At 27.9% G+C, this 20,714-nt stretch overlaps 1 protein-coding gene across 1 annotated transcript in view; it reads left to right on the top strand.

Moving 5' to 3' along the window:
* The window catches only part of LOC132930977 (gamma-aminobutyric acid type B receptor subunit 2-like), a 280,952-nt gene that overhangs the window by 134,698 nt on the left and 125,540 nt on the right, over positions 1-20,714 (top strand).

Raw genomic sequence — 20,714 nt, 5'->3', positions numbered from 1 at the left:
TATTTCAGCCGTTACATTAGGTTTTCCGAATAATTACAGTACTCCGGTCTTCGGTGTTAGATCTAATTACGTATTAAGTCTTATTATTTTATTATATATATATTTTTTTTTGTCTGTAAGTCTATCTTTTTGAGGAATTTTATCTCCATGACAACTAGGTTTTTTTATTTCATCTCCCGGAGTTGTGGGCCATGTTTCCATACTTCACATTCATTGGTCTTGCAGCTAATAGCTCTAATTAAGTTTAATATAAATATATTTAGTATATTCACATTCGTTTCGTTTTCGAATGATTACATATAACATTATTAATCTAGTTGAGTCTCAGCTGGACGAGTCTATAGTATTTTATTCTGACAGTGCTCTGGTATTTTGTATTTCGCTTTTCCTATTATTTTTATATTTTATGTGCATCACGCAAATATAATGGAGTTCTGAGCAGGATTATTCCGGTTTGTTATTGATGTTGTTGTTGTTGCATTTTGCGGGAGATACTGAAGGCGCAGTCCACCGATCGCACCAGACCATGTACCTTAGCTGAATCGATGTAGGGTAATCGACCGTAAACGGGGTGTACTTAAATGAAGCGTATAGTGCCGCATACGTGCTGAACTCTATTATTTATAATGTAATAATTATATACGTATAACCTGCGATCGAAAAATCTAGTTTTATGTCCGTCAATTGTGTTACCTGTACGAGAAGGTATATTTTTGAATAAAATCCATTTTTTCCTTTAAATGTATTCTTAATTCAGACCCACAAATTCTTTGAATTTCTAGTCTATACTTATAAATAAACTATAAATTTAATTTTTTTTCTCTTAAAAATAATCTGTTAGATATAATGTATACAAATAAAATAATGTATGATTAAAATATAATACACCTGTGTAGAGTTTGTCATTTTATTTTACAAAAATCATTATGTGTCAAATAAAATATAAATCCACTTAAAAAATGTATATAAAATACACAATTTTTATTTAAAAAAAAAAAATCTTATGTACCTGCAGTATTGTACGAATAAAGTGCGTGGGCGTGTATGGACGCAGCATTAACACGCACTAACCCATATCATACCTACGCTTGCTATATAGTTATAGAGGTACCTCCTAATCGATTTATTTAACGCAGCACACATGACATGCATACAATAATATTTCGTCGCAGTGTGCTCATAATACTTTATCAATAAATCGTCTGACGTATATATAATATTATGTACAACACACGCATAATCATTATCAAAGACGTGCATAGTCGACGCGATGTGTTACGCGTGTAGACATAACACCTATACCGTTGTTATAATATTATATGTTATTATAAAATATACGTTAGCCCGGGAACGCTATAATATATAGACTTGCGTAGGACTATAAGCGGTAGGTACCACAATTAGTTCGACATAAGCGCGTGCGTACAAAGCGCATTGTGCGTGCACATTAATATATTGTTTATCCCGTTTGAAAACTATTAACGAACAATGCAGCGAATCCGCCGGGGTAGAAATCAAACACAACCGGCAAGAAACGAAATCGATACTGTGACGAGCGTATCTATAATAATAAACGCGCCGCGGGAACACGGTGTATTATACGTATTATAATTCGTATATATTATATATATATATATGTATATTGCGATAGCAGTGGAGTATACAATAATTCGCGGTGCCGGTTAACTTCATTAATAACTAAACATATATACATGTAAATGCGTACGAGTATAATATAATAGTATATACCTTTACATAATATATATATATACATATATAATATATTATATATACGTATAACAAATGTATATGTAATATGCTATTCGCCGTGTATTATTATTATTATATTACGGTAAACGGCTTTAATGCAGATTACAATATATTATTATTATAACGGTATAGATTCCATCGAACACTTCGAAACCAGCCGACGGGTAGAATCGTCTATAAGCTGGTTATTACTGTTATAGATAATAACGAAAAAAAAAATCGCGTGGTAGATATACCTATAACAACATAATATTTTATTTGACTATTTGATTTTATTATTTTTTTTTTTATTTACCCTGCCCAATTATACAGTCTACAGCACCGTTCGTCGTTAAAACCGTTTGTTGTGGCAGTCGTATTACAATAACTTGTAAAAATCACCGTCGTGTCAATAACATAATTGTGGATATAAAAGCTAATAATCGAGGCACAGATACAATAATAATTACGACATGAATATAACCCTGTATTATGTATTGTATGCCTATATCGTGCAGTATGTATTATGTAATTTGTTATCCGTTACCTACGTTTAATCAAATCGTATATATTATAATAAACAATCGGTATACACGATATTGGAAAATCACGCTGTTTTAAAAATTCGATTTAATTATTATTATCGTGGCCGGTAAAATAATAACAATAATAACAGTTTTCTGAATTTTAAAAAATTTAATGTTTTTTTTACAAGGGCTGTTGTGAATTTATTGTGTTTAAAACTTATCTATTATAACAGTTACTTCGTAGTAGCACACTATTTGAAATCGGCGCGTTTTACATTTAAGAGAAATTGCCTATATACCACATTGACCAAACGATACGAATAATAATAACGAGAATAACAAAATTTGTTTTCCAAACTAAAGAACTAAGTTTTGTTTGTTGTGCACATTTTAAATTTTAAATTATTTTACCAATTATTTAAATATGTTGTGAAAACCTCTAACATTATTTTTTCATAGTTTTAAAATAAATATACGTAATATTGGTTGAAAAAGAAAAAAATGGTTTGTTAAAAACAAAATAATGATGAAAATAATAAAACAGTGTGGTAGTTATTATTACTCGTGCAACATAAACATAAGCAAGTTTTTAAACAATATTACTTAGTAAATGAATAAATAATACATTTTTAATATCGATTTTTATAATTTGCATTTATTCATTATATTTGGTACTCTAAATATTTAAAAGCAGTAACGTTATTTATCCATAGGAAATTAAACACTATTTTAAATTCAAAACACAGACTACGGGATACGTGGGGGCATAGCATAAATTTATCTGATACGAACGAATGTTCGAATTACCAGACAATCACCTAGCAATTACAAATTTCATTGTCTAACCGGTGAAGTTGTATAATTTTTAGCTGTTCTGTATTTATTTCAATTAAACATCTTTGAATATTATTTACGTACATCCGTTATCGCCGGTGTATTAAATAACTATGATGTTTACGTACAAATAATATTATAGCAACTGAATTCACAATTGCGCCTTTCGCGGGATTCGGTTAGTTTTTAGAAGTTATGTTATCCTTAGTCGCAACCCGCCAACAAATACATATTATACTTACATTATAAACTCATGTGGTATAAGTATATGGTATATTATACACACAATACAGTAGAGTATACACTTGTGTCGTAACACTAACATTTATTAAGGTAGTCACCGATAAATATACTTTAGAATTTTAAATAAAAATAACACTGTGCAGCTATGCGACTAAATCCATCCAATGATCGGTTCGTTATTTCCACGTGTAAAAAATACATTACTACGATTCTGTGTTCCTATCAATTATTTCTCGATTTCATATATCTTTTCAGCAACCCATTTTTTATTCACACTCCCTCTTTCTCTATGCATTGATTTTTTATTCTACAACAGTTATTGTTTTTTATATTATCTACTTTATTAATTACATACTTTACGCATGCATCGACAGTTATAAATTTCGTTTCCTCAGTACATCTTATACTTGTATACTATTTATTTTTAGTGTATATTAAATAGTTTTGTACGTTATATAGTGATCGTTTACTTTTTTAAAAATTGAGGACATAAAAATGTATTTGCGATTTTATTTTGTTTAAACAAAAAGCGATTACTGTGATCATCGGTAGTGTGATGACTGCAGATGACTATTGATATCTCCAAAACATGAGTTTGGTTGGTCACAATCATGTCCTATCAATAATAGAACTAGATGCGAATGAAAAAATATATGTACATATATATATATTATATATATTTTATACCGATCTAGAAAAATTAAGAAATTAGATAAGTCGCTTTTCCATGTGTACAATCATCAAGTAACGCTGAAAAATTATCCCGTAAGCTCTGCAGTGTTTTTTTCAGTTGAATTCAACTTCAATCGGCAAAGATACATTTCTGCAGGTAACTCTCCGGTAAAACTTTTTTCATAACTAAAGTTTTTAGTTTTTACAATATTATTATCGTTTTAAAATAAACTTCTGCTAGCATACAACCGGCTATTTTAAAGTAGCTCAGCGTGGTGTCGAAAAACACGTATCCCATGAAAATACGGTTAAAAGTTTTGTATTGGTTTCGCTAAAAGCAAATATATATATATATATATATATATAGGTATTACATATTTCTGGACTTATATGGCATCACACACATTCTGAAAATAATAAACGTATATTAGTGACGAGAAATGACCTGGCTGTCTCACGTTTGTTTTCTCCAACGTCTCCTTCAGATTTATTTTTTTCTATTTATCTTCAGATTCTAACAAACAATATTTTAAATACTTTTCTTAATTTAAAATTAAATTATTAGCGCCACCGTTGCTTGACATTTTTTTGTTTGCTAAATTTTGAGCAGTATTTTAGGTATGTTATACCTAAAAAAGGATGTAACTTTAAAAAAAACTAAGTTTGTTATTAATTTGATCAGTACTCCTCTATAATTTAAAAAATAATTAAATTCTTCTTAATTAATGGTTCACCGGCAATCGTGATAATATATGTTAAGACAAAGTTGGGTTAAGGAAATAATTGTGGTAATTGTGGATGACATGTGTTTCTTTTTTAGTAGTTTAAAGTATGTTACTTATTTAATATATTAATTTTGAATATTGCAATTAGTCTTAATAGAGAAAAAAAAATAATTCAAACAGTCTTAAAATAATTACATTATTTAAACACTCGTGATAAAAAATAATATATATTAATTGTATTTAACGTTAACATTGTAAATTAAGGCTTGTCAAATAATATAACGCAGGACATTATTGCCAAATTATATCATACAATTTTTCCATGTACATAGATATATCATGTAACACTCATTTTTCATTTTTTTTTTTTTTGAGCATAATAATATGGTTATATTTTTTCTACACATAATACAATTAATAATGTAACTAGTTTTATACAAAAATGAAGATAATTTTAAGATTTTCAAAAATTAGTTTTATTAACACGTGAAAAGTGAATTATTATGCCAATATAGTATACCTATGATGTGTTACACATTGAAAAGGTTACTGAGTAAACAAGTATAATTTTCATCGAGATTCGTTTTTTGCCACAAAACATACAAGGGTTGATTGAAATCAAACATACCCGACAAACACCTGTTATATACATATATATATAAAAAAACATTCAAAAAGCAATTATTTTATATTAACAAAGTTGCATGTAGAGATGGTAATCCTTCTTTAGTTATTTCATTAATCAGACGAATGTGTTCTCGGCCTCTCGGGTACTACCGATATACAGAATTTACTAAGTATTATTATAATATTCTCATCTAATTGTATCCTTAAGTATTAAATTTATACAAATGGTGCAGGAGTACTTACATACCATATTTTTAAATACATAGATTAAAAAAAATTAAATTATACCATATTAAATAAAAAATCAACTATTTTATTTTACATTGTTAATCTGAATTATTTTTTTGAAAATGATGATAAATTTCAATTCAAATTAGTAACTTTTAAGTTATTTTACTTAATGTACTTATTAAAGCAAATAGTCAAAAATAATGGTTTTGCATATAAAATAATAGTAGTTATAATATTTAGTTAAGTACTTATTAAGTTATCGTTTAATCAATAATTCTTCTCGGACACTTTTTAAAATAACAAAATTGTAACAAATTAATAAATTACTATAACTTTGAAATACTAAATACTATATGTCTATATCCTTTACATCTTCTAAATTTTTTATAACCCACCAAGTTCATCTTGTCACTCAGTATTTATTATGATTTAAAAAGCTGTGATTCAAAAACTATATTTAGTATATAAAAAAAATTATTATAGTTTTTGGATCTTTGAAAAAAAAAATTGAACGGTCACCGAGTGCCAAAATTAATTACATATGTTTTACTGCACTTAGTAATATATTTTTAAATCCATTATTAAAGGAAAAATAGGGGAAATTCACCCTGTAAATATATAATAAATATAATACTTTTTTATTCATCCGGGGAAGGGATGACCTAAAACTAATATGGCGTTATTGGATATTAATATTGTGACTAACGCAAAGTCTTATAATATGAAATACGGCATATTATACGCACACAATCCACATATTATAATACCCATTTGTACTATATTATAAAACGACACTACTTATAATCGTGTTTATGATTATTTTACATAACATTATGGATTATGTATTCCAGCTGCATCGGGTAATGGTCATATTTTGGTACCTACTTGGAACTTATCGCCATATAATATCTATATAGTATTATTATAATATATATTTTATAGCGGAAGAAAAGTGTGGGACATTTTTAACACAACCGAGCTACGGTGAACTACAGTAATAATAATGCGCGTCCACATTTTCGTTGCAGACCTTGGGATCAGGTGCTGTTTTTCGAAAACGTATGAGATGTTTAAGTGGTATCGTATATACGGAGCGCGTTAAATCCAGCATTCTTAAACGCTATATACGGCGAGCCCGTTTGCTGTTTTATAATATTATTATTTCACTTTTTCTCTTTTTCGCAGAGGGCTAATAACGTGCACTACTATTTATCGCATTATGTCAGAAAAACTGTACGTATATAACCGCCATAAACACAACAATATAGAGAGTTTAGTAATGGGGTGATTTTTTTCACGCGACTAGTGTGTGAGCTTGGATATAATAATTCGTGATGCATGATCAAAATAAAAACCTCTACCCATACCTAGTACCTAGTTATATGATATTATGATTATTTTTAAAGCCTATGATTTTAATAAAACGTCAATAACACATTTTTAACGAAGTCTTAATTAATCGTTTTCATATTTTATTAATATAGATATTATATTAACCTAACTTATTTAAGTATATTATGATATTAACTCTCCAAATTTTTTCATATAATTAACACTTAAACTGTAGTTAAATAAAAAAAAAAAAAGAAAAAAACACTTTTGGTGCGATAAAACGAATTAAAATAGTTTGCGCGTAGCTGGTGAGTAAGAATACGTTGAAATCCCATAAATAGTACGAACCTCTAGATTAAAAGTTATGGAAACATCTAACTCGGCGAACATAATAGTCAACAACTGTGTAAATTCGACATTATTATACGAGATGAATAATTAAACTATACACCGTATATGGTCGTATAATATTATAATAATAGATTGTAATGCTCGCGATAATAAATGTTTATTTTATCAAAGAATATAACATTATTGTTTTGTCGATGGTACGGAATCGCGTGTCTGTATCATATCCGTCGATAAACACTGTCGGCTGTTATACGAGTATCCAACTCGGTACTCGGTAGATGTAATGATTGTATTGTAATATATTGAGTATTCAATCGCCCAAGTAGCGAATTAAAATATACCCAGACGAACGTGTATATTTACTTTACATATCCAATTTGCCCTTTGTCTCTTCAATTCCAAGGAATACATATCCCGAAACTTCGTAGACAATAAAATATATTATTGACATTGCGGCTCAATAAACGACTGACTTGTGGGGCCTTCGTCTTGAATCGCAAAGAAAAGGGTACAACTGTCAATTACATTTACTAAACCCAATTATAAAATCAAAAGTCTCGATTCGCACATTACTCAAGTAAGTATATGCGAACTCTATATCAAGTTTTAAGGTCCGTGTATTCGTAGATTTAAATCGTGTCGGTCGTGAAGTCCCGGAAATATCAAGAATACGTATTAAATAATAACTATTCGACTTAAAATCAAAGCCTCATCATACTAATCCATAAAAATCACAAATATCATAATACTATTATTTACAAGACGATTTATTAGATTTTCTAATTTTACACTGTCTACCCAACATAAAGTAATTGATTATATCGATCGCGCATGTTCAGGTTTTTTGACCCAGTAATAAGACCGTCAACTCGGTCTGGCGTCTTTGAACTGCCTCTATATTCCACTTGTATTTTAGAATCGACCCTACACCTTATGCTCCGATATTCTTTTGTTGCAAAACTTTCCTTTCCATTCTAGGTCTCCCGAGAGGTTTTTTTCTCCAATAGATTTTCTCGTCACTCTTAATAGTGAATTTTGGTTTCTAAATAAATGACCAGACCTTGTAGTCTTTTTAAAAAAAAAAATCTTTTATGTATTGTTGTTGGATAATAGTGTTGTTGGACCTGGCATTTTTTGCTTTATCTTTTTCCAATCTCCATTATACTGTCACTCTTTGCCACAGTGAACATATTCTGTTAGGTATTTTATTTTTGCAGAACTTAATCTTTTTATTTTAAAATTTATTACGGTTATAATATAAAAGGTTATATTTTAAGAATAATATATAAAATAAATCTAGTTTACATTTTTTAAATTTAAATTTTGCACTTTATATGACTTAATCCAATAACATATTATGACTGTATGAGTATAATATATATTTTTTAACACGATTATAATTTTTATGAATCAAAAATATGATCGTCTATACAAATCTACTGATTTGGGTGTATTGTATTTATCACATTTTCTATATAAATAATTCATTGTAGTATTGTACTTGATATTTTATTAAATTAAAACAATAGTTATTATAAGTATTATACGTATATTCTTAGATAAATAAGTTTTATTAGATTTGTTTTAATTGAAAATATAATTTTTATTTGTTTGGATTTCAGAAATTTTAAAATCAAAAGTTAAATATTGTTATTTACGGGGCCATGTACGCATTTTAAGTTAAATAATTTGACGAAGGAGTTTTTTCTAAGCATTATTTACTATGTATAGTTCTTATAATAATAATAATGTAACAATCATTCAACTAATACAACGTTTAAATTTAAGACATTTAGTAACTTTTTTATAATTCAAAAACATTTTTCATGAGGATTTGAAAGTTTTATGAACACTATTATATTTTATATAGGTATGCATTGCACAATAACATTTAAAAAACATTTAGTATTAGTTTAATTATTATATACTGTTGCCTATTTATACCAAGAAATTGTTCATACCATTTTATGGTAAGTCGAAATTTACTCAAAAGTTAATAATAATATATATACTATTATAATACAATAAATTCAATGTTTTCAGCAAAAATTAATTCGTTCGACATTATTATATTAATCTATTAATAGTAAAATAATATGCTATAGTAGGTATAGTAATATAAATAGGTTATAAATTATACTTAATAATGCAGGTTGATGGGCCGTCTTCGCTCAAAATCGTTTTTCGTATGCAATGATTAATCATTGAATTTAAATTTAACATATACATTTCAATGACTTACTGAATAACGACTATACACTCGACACCTACTGTGCAACAGAGCGGTTATCTACATTTCTTCTTTTAGATTCTAAGCGAATCGATAATGAATTGATTTTACAACGATATGTATTGTTTATCTGTCATCATCTTTTGGGGCAGTAAAAATGGTTCGATTTAAAAAAAAGGGGTTGATTTCTGAAAGCAAAGTGAATCTAGTTGGTTCATCGGGAAGTCAAAAGTTTATAAGTGAAAAAAACAAAAAAAAAAAACAAAATTAACGGGAATTTTTACGAAACTTCAATTTTCAATATTATAAAATGTATTTTGTTTGTATGGTGTGACTCGAAAATTAATTATCGTAGCTACTTGAAATTTTTACCAAATATTTATGATATCATTTTTTAATTTCAGAATATTTTTGAGCTATTTATAGGCATGATAAACTGTTATCTTTTTTTCAATTTTTTTTTTTTTTTTAAATAAATGTCAATATTTTTTATAAATGTCGATATATATTAACTATTTATACTATAAATCTATTTTTACTAATTTACGGTATTTATAGAAAGATATTATTACATTTTAGTTATATAAGTTTATATAATAATGGTAAATATATATATATATATATATACTAATTTTAATAATATTAATATTATATATTCAATATTTTTGGAAAAAATTATATCATCTACCGTAGTATTAAAAGTAAAATAAATGACTTAAATAGCTATTTATATGTATGTATAAAAAAAATATATCGTGAAATATAGTCTGATATAGGCTGACAGATATTTCTCCCACTCAGTATCGTTTTTCGTTTACAATGATGTATCATTTAATTTAAACTGTACCCTCTTTCCTACCTTTTTTTTATATATTATTATTATATGTATAGATTAAGATAAAATGCATATTATTTTTTTTTAATTGTGATAAATAATAGTATCTTTTATTGTATTTGTATAGAGGTGAATATTTGACCAATCCAATCACGTATTTATTTAAATAATAAATTTTTATTAGTTACCTATATATTTCTGGTAATGTTCAAACATATTAATTTGTGAAATATTCATATGTATATATTTATACATAACTATTGGTAAATTTGCATTATATTGTGGTGAGTGGTTCAGCAAGCATGTTTATTTACGTTAGTGTAGTCGAATAATGCTAATGAGTAATGCACAATATATTATAAGTACCGTCCTATAACAACTAAAACCAGAATCATTACTGTAGTATAGTTAATATATTGATTATATAATAATATAATTTATTTTATATTTATGTTTAAAAATTGCCAATAGATTAATATTGTGATAATGTTATTATTTTAAAATCATCATAAAGAGTTAATTTATATTATAATACTACATCCGTAAAATAAATGTTATCGTGTGGAAAAAAATTTGATCGCTTCAAGACAATCCTTAAATTACATTAAAAAAAATCTGATTATTTCCTCAGACTATACTTAATTATATTTAAAAATTTCACATTACATTTGAATAAATGATTAACTTTAAAATATAATTAAGGTAAACATTTTTTGTACACAATATATTATGCATAATGTACTTGTGATGTAATTTTGTTACACGGTCTCCATTGATCCCGTACAACGTAATGAGTTGTTATAACATCAAATTAGTAGCGCTCTGTCCATTTTCGTTTGTGTAGCGTTTATAATGATGGCGATTGAATGATGTAATGTGTTTGCGACGGGGCGAAATCGGGAAGGCAGCTGCGGCGGACTGTGTCCAGCATTTCAGTCCGTCCAACTCCTTTCCGTTTTCGAACGACGCACAAACGTGTCCTGCGGGTGAATCCGCACGCAGATCCCCGAAACGGTGTTATGCTATTATTATATTATACAAACATTTATACGGTAATATTATTGTAATTTTAATCATATTAATGTAACACTTAGACGCAATGCTGTTACGCGTTGGTTCTGCTAAATTCTCGAGATCGCATTTAGGCAAGCGTCGTTTTGATGTTGAATAGAAACGAAAATATTTTTAAAATAATTTAACGTTATTGTAATTTGTGTGTGGTGAATATTAAAATTGATGAAATAATATGCTCGTTACAATAATAATGAAAAGTTTTTTTGATTTTGAAATGTATAAAAGATTAGCTATAATACTTATAAGAATGAGTATACTTATTAATTCAAATGCATTATTTACATATAAATTAGTTCAAATCCAAAAAGATACCAAGTATAATAAAGCTCGAACTCCTGTACACATCCATTTCATACTTGGCATAAAATATATTTTTTTTTTTTTTTAATGTTATAGTTCGATCAATAATTTTTAATTTAATTTGATAAAAATAGCAAAGTAACCGGAATTTAATAGTTTAAAAAAATTCTTTTTATATAATATAGTTTATTTCTTTCCGCAATACAATTTATAAAAATACCGTGATTTAGCAAATAAATGTAATTCAAAATAAATATTCAAATAATAATATAACGCTGATGGACGTGATATTATATTTTATGTATTAGGCGTTTTTGTTTATAAACCCACGTAGTTTATTATTATTTTTACTGTATACAAATATTGTACACTTTTAATAAGCCAAGCAACCTTATTGTTATTTGTTTTATACCACTCGAGGGGTTCTTGTGAAATTGGAGAATATATTGTTAGAATTCCGAAAAGTTTCCCCTACATATTTCAGTGCTATATATGTATTGGATTATGGAATTCTTTTTATATTGTGGTATTTACCTACAAATCGCTTCAAAAAGATATTTTGAAATATTAATATTCCAGTGCACAAAATTATATTATATAGTACATTATTCAACATTATTATTGTTCGATATTTCTAGACAAATACTAGCATTTTAATATTATAGTTTTACCTCAGGAATATTGTTCGCCTGTATGGAAAGACGGAAAAGGGTGCACACTGTAAACTAGTAGAATATGTTGAGCTAATAAGGAAAGTCTTTCAAATAGTCACGACTCACGGGCACCGTGAAAAACCACGCAAATACAGTGGCCGCTCGTACTGGCCATTATCCATCTCCTACACTCGCCGCATATATATATAGGAAAAATACTATGTTAATGATTGCGGAAAGTTTTTGAAAAAAATATTAACCTGTTCATCTATGAATATTAAATTTAGAAATTACAACTCAAAGCACTACACTCGTTTCTATAAAATGTGTCTACAACGAACTCATTAAGACTTCTTCGTCGATATTCATGAAAAGACGATTGGGAAAATAACCTAATAAATATTTGGGATTTAGTGAGAAATGTACGTATTGTTCAAAATGGGTCAGAACATCCTCGAAAACTATAGACCAGACTAAGCGACTTGCGAGGCCGCTGTAACCACCGTATGAATAAATATTGAAAAAAAAATTACATGACGTGTGATTGTGGAGCTGAGCCACTAACAATGAATCACACAGTGAACTAATGTGAAAAGAAAAAATTCAGTGGAACTTTTCAAGTGCTACATAATATAACATAAGATGCCATCCGATTGCTGAACAACCTGGACATTGATATATGACGGCTAACTACTGAGCTAGAGAATTACCAAAACTTTACCACTTTAATTTTATAAAATATTTATAATCCATATTATTATATTTGCATTTCACTTCGAAGTCATACGATATAATTTATAATATATTACGGTGAAACTTACGTTTTAAGACGAGGAATAAAATATTTTTTTTATTAATCGTAAATAATTTAATAATTTAAAAATATAATTATTATTCTGAACACAGTATTACAAAATATTGTCAACTTTTTAAAAAAAGTTCACGACTTTTGTTATTAAATTTTCAGACTTTTAAATATAACTTTCTGGAATTTCGTAATAGGTACTATTACTTGATATAATTTTAAACACCTGTATGAACTACATTTAAAATTCAAATCAAATGTATATAAATGTAGATATTGAAAAAATGAGAAAAGAATACAAATGGTTGATATTATTTACTGTTGAACTTTAGTTAATCACATACACATTATTATACCAGCAACTAAAACATTATAATTTAATCTGTGTATAAATAAAACAGTCGACCACATTAAAAATAAATAATTAGTTAGTCCGCTATTTGTGACATAAAAATAGTCCAATTTTGGCGTACGGCACAAATAACCGTATTCGTAAATTACAGAAAAGGTCTCCGTGCCCGTAAACGTCACGCTAAATACCTATTGGGGTTGAAATTATATTGAAATTACATACCAAAACGTGAGATTATTATCGATTTTATTTAGTGGCTTATTACGGACACACATGAATAATAGCAATAACAGAATACATGCAACATAATATTATATGGCTATATTCTTTTAAAAACAGCAGTAGTTCGTGTCCGTTTGAAAAATTAAACGCGTGTTTTAAATAATTTATTTATTGAATAAACGTCGTCGATATTAATAATAATATTATTGTTGTGAATAAATGTACACTTTTGCAATAATAGTACGGTATTATCGTTTCGGTGCTAATATTGTTATGTCCATTGTACGGTCATATTGAGGACGTGGAAATACGCTGCAAGCCTGCAAGTCGATGGTCGTGCGTAAATAAAAAAGCGACTCGAAGGTACGCTACGGAAGTATAATAACAATAATATTTCTGAGAACGTATTGAATGGCTAAAGAAAGGACCGAATAGATATGTTTGTAATATCGTTCACGTAACACGCGATGAGCTTAATATCCGTAGAACCCACGCAGTATATATTGATAAAGTTGGAATCGAAATTTCGTATTTGCGATCGGAAGATGGCCAAAAATAACTCGTATACCACTCCACAAGCGTGTGTATATGATGAAATAAAAATGAAATAAATATCACAAAAATAATAACGCAGAAATACAAACAGTATAAATAATATAAATTTAAGACTTTTTTTAGATTCTGTGCGCAGAGATGTGTGTATTGATTTTACAATGATGTGTGTGTGTGTGTTTATTTTTTGTGTGTGTCTGTGTACTCGATAAGTAGTCGATAATCGACTTACGCGAACGAGTTCACTTTGAGAATGGTTTTGGATAACAAATCGTATCCAGTTACTTTAAATAGGTCAAAATTAAAAATTCCCAGTACTTTATTTATAACCGTGAAAACGAACAAAAAATTAAGGAAAAACAAGAATTTCTACGCAAATCCAATAGTATTTTGTAATAATGGTGGCCAAAATTTAGACAGACTTCGCTCAGAATCGTTTTTCATCGTATATACAACGGGTTATCATCGAATTCAAATTCTAAAAAATTCATTTTAATAATTTACTCAATATCGAATTCCACTCGACGCCTTATGTACAGCAAAGTGATATCCACTTGTTTACCCTTTTTTTTTTTTTTAGTAAAAAACATGATACGCGTCTATATTTTATCATACGATGATAGGTATACATTTTTGTAAAATAATTATAATTATAAATTAAATAATCCTACATAAATTCCACGAAATTAATATTTTATATTAACTATATTATAAACATGCTGTTGTTCCAAAAACATTCCCAGTATCGTGAAACCTAGCTATACTTAGTTTACAGAAAATGTCAAAAATATTTTTTTCTCTTTAATGAAAGGTAAATATTTAATTTCTTGCGAAGTATTAAATGATAAAATAAATAGCATCTAAATACTTGAGTGCTGAAAATTCTAAACCAAACTGTTAAAGACAAACAAAATAATATTATTTTGTTGTTTTTAACTTAAATAGGTAAAAAATAAAAACTAAAATTGATAATTATAGTAATACCTACTTGAATAACTTGAAACGAATATATACAATTACTATATTATTACATAAAAAAATAATATTCTATCAATATTTGACTTTTCAATGAAATGGTATGAAACATCTTAACCCCAATTAAAATAATTAATATTGAAAATGTCGTACGCGAATACGTGTCGAAGATATATATTTAAAAATAAAAATTACAAGTTGTTGTTGTAAAGTTTATGAAGCATAAACATACGCGTATAAGCATATTGACACACAACGACGTACTTATATGTATGTATACGCATATAAAACACAAGTCACTTGGGAAATTATTTATTTAACTCGGTATATTTGTGTATGTTTTCAAATAAGCGAAACGTGTTGTATTAAAAGTACAAGAAAAATATTAAAATGTGTTTCTTTACTAATATGTTAAAATCATATCTATTTAAAATTCAAGTCATCTCTCAACACGGTGATGGGTGGGTGGCAAGCATGCGATTTGAAGTAAGGTACTCAATACCAGAACTTTTTTTTTTAATAAAACGACACATTTTAAGGTGAAAAAAAATGTAAATTGATTATTTACATAGTTTATGTCATATACAATTGTATTAGGTACTAGTCATTACATTATTATTAACATAGTTTAGCTAAACGCAAAAAAAATATTTGCTATAGATTTAATCAGTGTGCATCAAAAATACAAAATATCAATGGAATACCAAATTTATGTAAATTATTCAACAATGACATTAACAAATTATATTGTTAGGTATGTATACTTGAATTATTATTAAACTTAATTATTTATTATAATACTCATTAATTTTCGTAAGTTTAAAATAAAGCATTTTATTTAACAATATATTAATTGAAACTATTATTGTCGTATTCTGAACATTAAACTTTTTATCTAACTTACTTATTTAAAACAAATATGATATACACTATGTATTATTATACTAGCGTTTAATTCGTTATTTAATGCTAAACAATTATCTGGTGACCTACAACCAATAGGTACTACTTAGAGTCGGATGAAAAGTTTTGAACTGTAACTTTTGACATCCGTTTTCTCGGGACTTGATCAAAGTTTTATTATTTTCATCAAAACTAGTAGATAAAAAAAAAAACTGTTTTCCAAAACTTTTTATTCAAAGTTGAATTTTCCCGATAATGGCTACATTGTATAGTATACAAAATATTTATAAATTATTTAAAAATCGATAGCGTTTGTGTTGGAATAGATATATAATATGATATATTATATTATCAAACGCAGTAATAATAACCCGTGAGAACTGGACTTTTGGAAAATTCCATTATTCCGGCTTTGTATCGTATACGTAAATATATTATATATATTGTCTGCGTCCCGTGTTTTTCGTGTGTTAATGTCGTCTGTGATATGTTTTTAACTCTGACACATGATGAGTGTACGTAATTTTTAACTGTCAAGGGTTTAGTGCACGTTTTACGTAATGCATATAATGTAGTCTGTCTTTCTCTTTGGGTGGCGTTGTATAATAGGTGATTGTGTGAATTCGTGTATTGTATCTACTGTTATTATTATTAATGATCACCTGGAAGTTACTCAAAATCAAGATATCTTGCCGGTAGTGTTGTGCCGATCTCGATTTTTAATTTGCAGTACTTCCGTGCAGATACCATCATCGTCCAACGATGTGTGTTTACTCACGCAAAGCTTAGGTCTGCAGAATAATGTGTCTATAGTATATTCGGCACGTGAATACGTCACACAACCTACTTTTATTCTCTTCTCGTGACATAAACAATGTATCTATTATTCGGACCGTTGTAAAACGGGTTTACTCCGGACAACCTTAAACTTATTAGTAAATAAAAATGTACACACACACACACACACACATATATATAAATATATATATATATTATATAGCCGACGGTGGGCCGTAAACGTTTTACACTTTAGTGATTTCGCCGCAGCGTTGATCGATTTATTGTGTACGAAATGTGTTGTTTCTCGTTCGTTCCGCCGCAATCGAATTACATTTAATTACAATATACTCCGGAGAAAACATAATTCCCGTAGCTAATCCCACGGTGCACGTGACGTAAGTCGCTGAGACACGACTTTGTGCAATACAATAGATAGTAGGTAGGTACCAACTTTTAGCCGATGTTCGCCGATTGTGCGTAGTTTTGAACAACCTACTAAACTATAATTAATATAGAGATACGCATTAAAAATACAATGCGGTGTGCCGAATTTCAAGCACAGATTAAGGAGAGAATCCCCGGGTAGAAGGTTTAAGGTGTAAGCTTTTATTTTGTCGTCAGCATAAAATTATAAAAAAATGATTGGGTATACTTTTTTAGCACACAAGTTTATTGAATTTTTATTTTTATCATATAACCATAGTCAAAATATTTTTATTAATGTCAACACTTATTTTGTTTTTTTTTAATAACATAACTATGCTAATATCATTTTTTGCTATTTATAATTAAAATTATAACTTATTGACGGTTCATATATTTAGATTGTGTGTAACAAAACATTTAGGATTTTAGTACTTGTATATTGTGTGTGGCTAAATATAACGAAATATTTCAATATATTTTGATAAGGACCATTAATGATAAATATAAAAAATATGTTTTTATGTTCCTAAAATTACTCTCTGCACCAATATTGATTATATATTAGTTTTTTCGATAGTTAAAGGTTGTATGATTTTATAGCGGTAATCGCGAATATAGTTATTTCTAAGATAAAGAATTAAAAATAAAAAAACTACCATCAAATAACAAATTCGACCACTCTCGAGAAAAAGAAGTAAATATCAAAAACCGATCACAAGAGATTAGTAAAAGAAAACTGCGCCCATAGAATTTCTGTGGCTTTGCGCCAGTTTCGGGTAAACGATTGTATTTTATAGGTAGTTATGGATTATTATTCGTGGGTCCACAAACGAAAGATTTAGTGGGTTCTAATATTATGTTTTTGAGAAATAAAAAAAATAAAACGTATTACTATTATATATGAAATTCTGTGTATTATTATTTTTTTTTTTGAGATGTTAAATTATTATAGAATTTAAATTTTTCAAACTACATAATTGTTAATATTGACACTGATAGTTTAATATAGTGATTTTTTTGTTGTTCTTTCTAAGATTGGTCTTAGCTTCTACTCAGTGGATTAGGTTTTCTGCTAGCAGTATTTTCTGAAATTTTGAAACTTAAAAATGCGAAAATCTTTTTTATTTATATTAAATAAATTGTAGGTGAGTATTAATAGGTAATAAAAATAATAATTGTCTTCTGTTCAGTATATCATATTATGTATGTTTATAAAATACCTATAATATAAATGTATTTCACATCAATAAATTATCATTGTTACCGCACTACAATGTTCATACTCGTATATATTTTTTAATTATAACTACTGTGCTATAATTATCATAAATTCATATTATTAAACATCAATATTATGCAATTTTATTCCGTTGATCGTTTCATCGTGGTTAATAAAAGACACATTCTCCACAGTGTGTTTGTTGCACAGAACTTGTCGTTACGGACGTTTATGTATATTTATTCAAAGGTGACTCCGTGGGGACCTGTTCGTAACCTTATCGATTGAGGTAATCGGGTACGCATCTCTCTGACTCAGGGGACAATCTATTCCCACTCGTTCGTCGACAGTTTTTTGATAAAAAAAAAAACCACAGAATAATATATGAATACAATAATATATTATTATCTGTCACGCAGTGAAAATAAAATATTAATTATTATTATTTTAAATTATACACTATATAATATACGTCATATTATATCGTATACAAAGAGATTCTTTGAAAGAAAAAAATTATTTTCTTGAAAAATATCTTAGCAATTGGGAAATATTTTTTCGGATGATACTTATTGTATTTTTACTTATTTTTAACAGTGTACATTTTTTATGTTTGAAGTTTTTTACAAATTTAAATGACAACATGCCTATAATAATATTGTTAATTTTATATTCCCGAGAAAACTAATCTGAGAATTTCGATGTATAAAATCAAATTTTAAACGAAAAGTTAATTGTTATAAGTGAATATTTTAAATTTAGATGAGCGATAAAATTTTTGCCCACTACTCCATTTATTTATATGTTTGAAAATTTAAACATTTATAATTTATTATCTCGTTTCGTTTGAAATACAATTTTTTACATTAGCAAAATATTTTGCTTAAGAATATGAAGTTAAAACTGTATTTTAAAAAAGTTAAAAGTTAAATAAAATATAAGCATAAAAAAAATAACAAGAAATATTATTTATTAAATGTTTACATTATGACTGTGAACTAAGTTGAAAAAAAATGTCTAAAAACGTTTAATACTTTCCGAGAAAATTAATATTTTTCTTTAAAATAATTAATATGTAATTTATGAACAGGTAATTTGTATCAATTAAATAATGTTCAATGTAGTGGATATCGACATATTATCCTAATGCGTAGTGTGGTATTTTCGATTATCTATGAAAGAACTTGTAGAAGTTTATTATATATGTGTACATATACATGCCGAGGTTATACTGACTATTATTTACGAGATATGTGTTTGTGAGAAATATGTTTTCAGAATTTTAGAAATTGAAAAATAGCGTTTTCCGAGGCCAATAAGCAGTCGGTGCACAATACTGTATATACGAGTAATATCTGCGTTTAGTGGTCGCTCGCTCCGTATAATAATAATAATAATAATACACACACGACGTTTATTGTACACGAGAAATGAATTATTTACGACCCAAAGGAAAATAGTCATTTGAAGACGATTTATTTCAACAGCTGGAATCGTATTTCACTAGACCTGTGAGCGAGCACCGTACGCGTATACGTATGTGTACACGATCCAAGAGGTGAGCGCGGTGTTATTAATGTGTTACAATTTTTCTATTAACACGAGGACGTCTGTGCACCAGTTAAGTATGCGATAAATATATTGTCATTTAAATACTATCTTTTTATGTTGTTTCAAATAATTTTAATATCACAATCAAAATAATAATATATACGACCTATTTTCTTTGTTATCTTACGTGTTTCGATTTTTCATCATCTTACCCTCCCCCCTGACGTCATCTATATATCCGAGTCCGCTCCAGCTAAATAGGTTCAGACAATAGCTAATATGTAATAATAATATCCATATGGTCTACAATTATTGAGATAATCATCGACATTAATCGCTGGCAAAGATTTCGGAGAGTATCGTTCCACGACCTTAATGCATATAACTTCAAAATACTTTTTTATACGATTTTTCAGTTAAAATGTATTTTTATTCGAGACTCTACGGATACACAGTAAATAAAAAACTATTACTGTGGTGACACAATAAAGGCCACCACGCGCCGCCGCCATCATCAACGACAAACACAAATCGATTCTGAAACAA

The sequence above is a fragment of the Rhopalosiphum padi genome, chromosome 4, assembly GCF_020882245.1.
Source record: "Rhopalosiphum padi isolate XX-2018 chromosome 4, ASM2088224v1, whole genome shotgun sequence".
Taxonomy (NCBI): Eukaryota; Metazoa; Arthropoda; class Insecta; order Hemiptera; family Aphididae; genus Rhopalosiphum; species Rhopalosiphum padi.
Note: the sequence above shows the minus strand (reverse complement) of the source record. Positions and strands in the feature narration are given on the sequence as shown.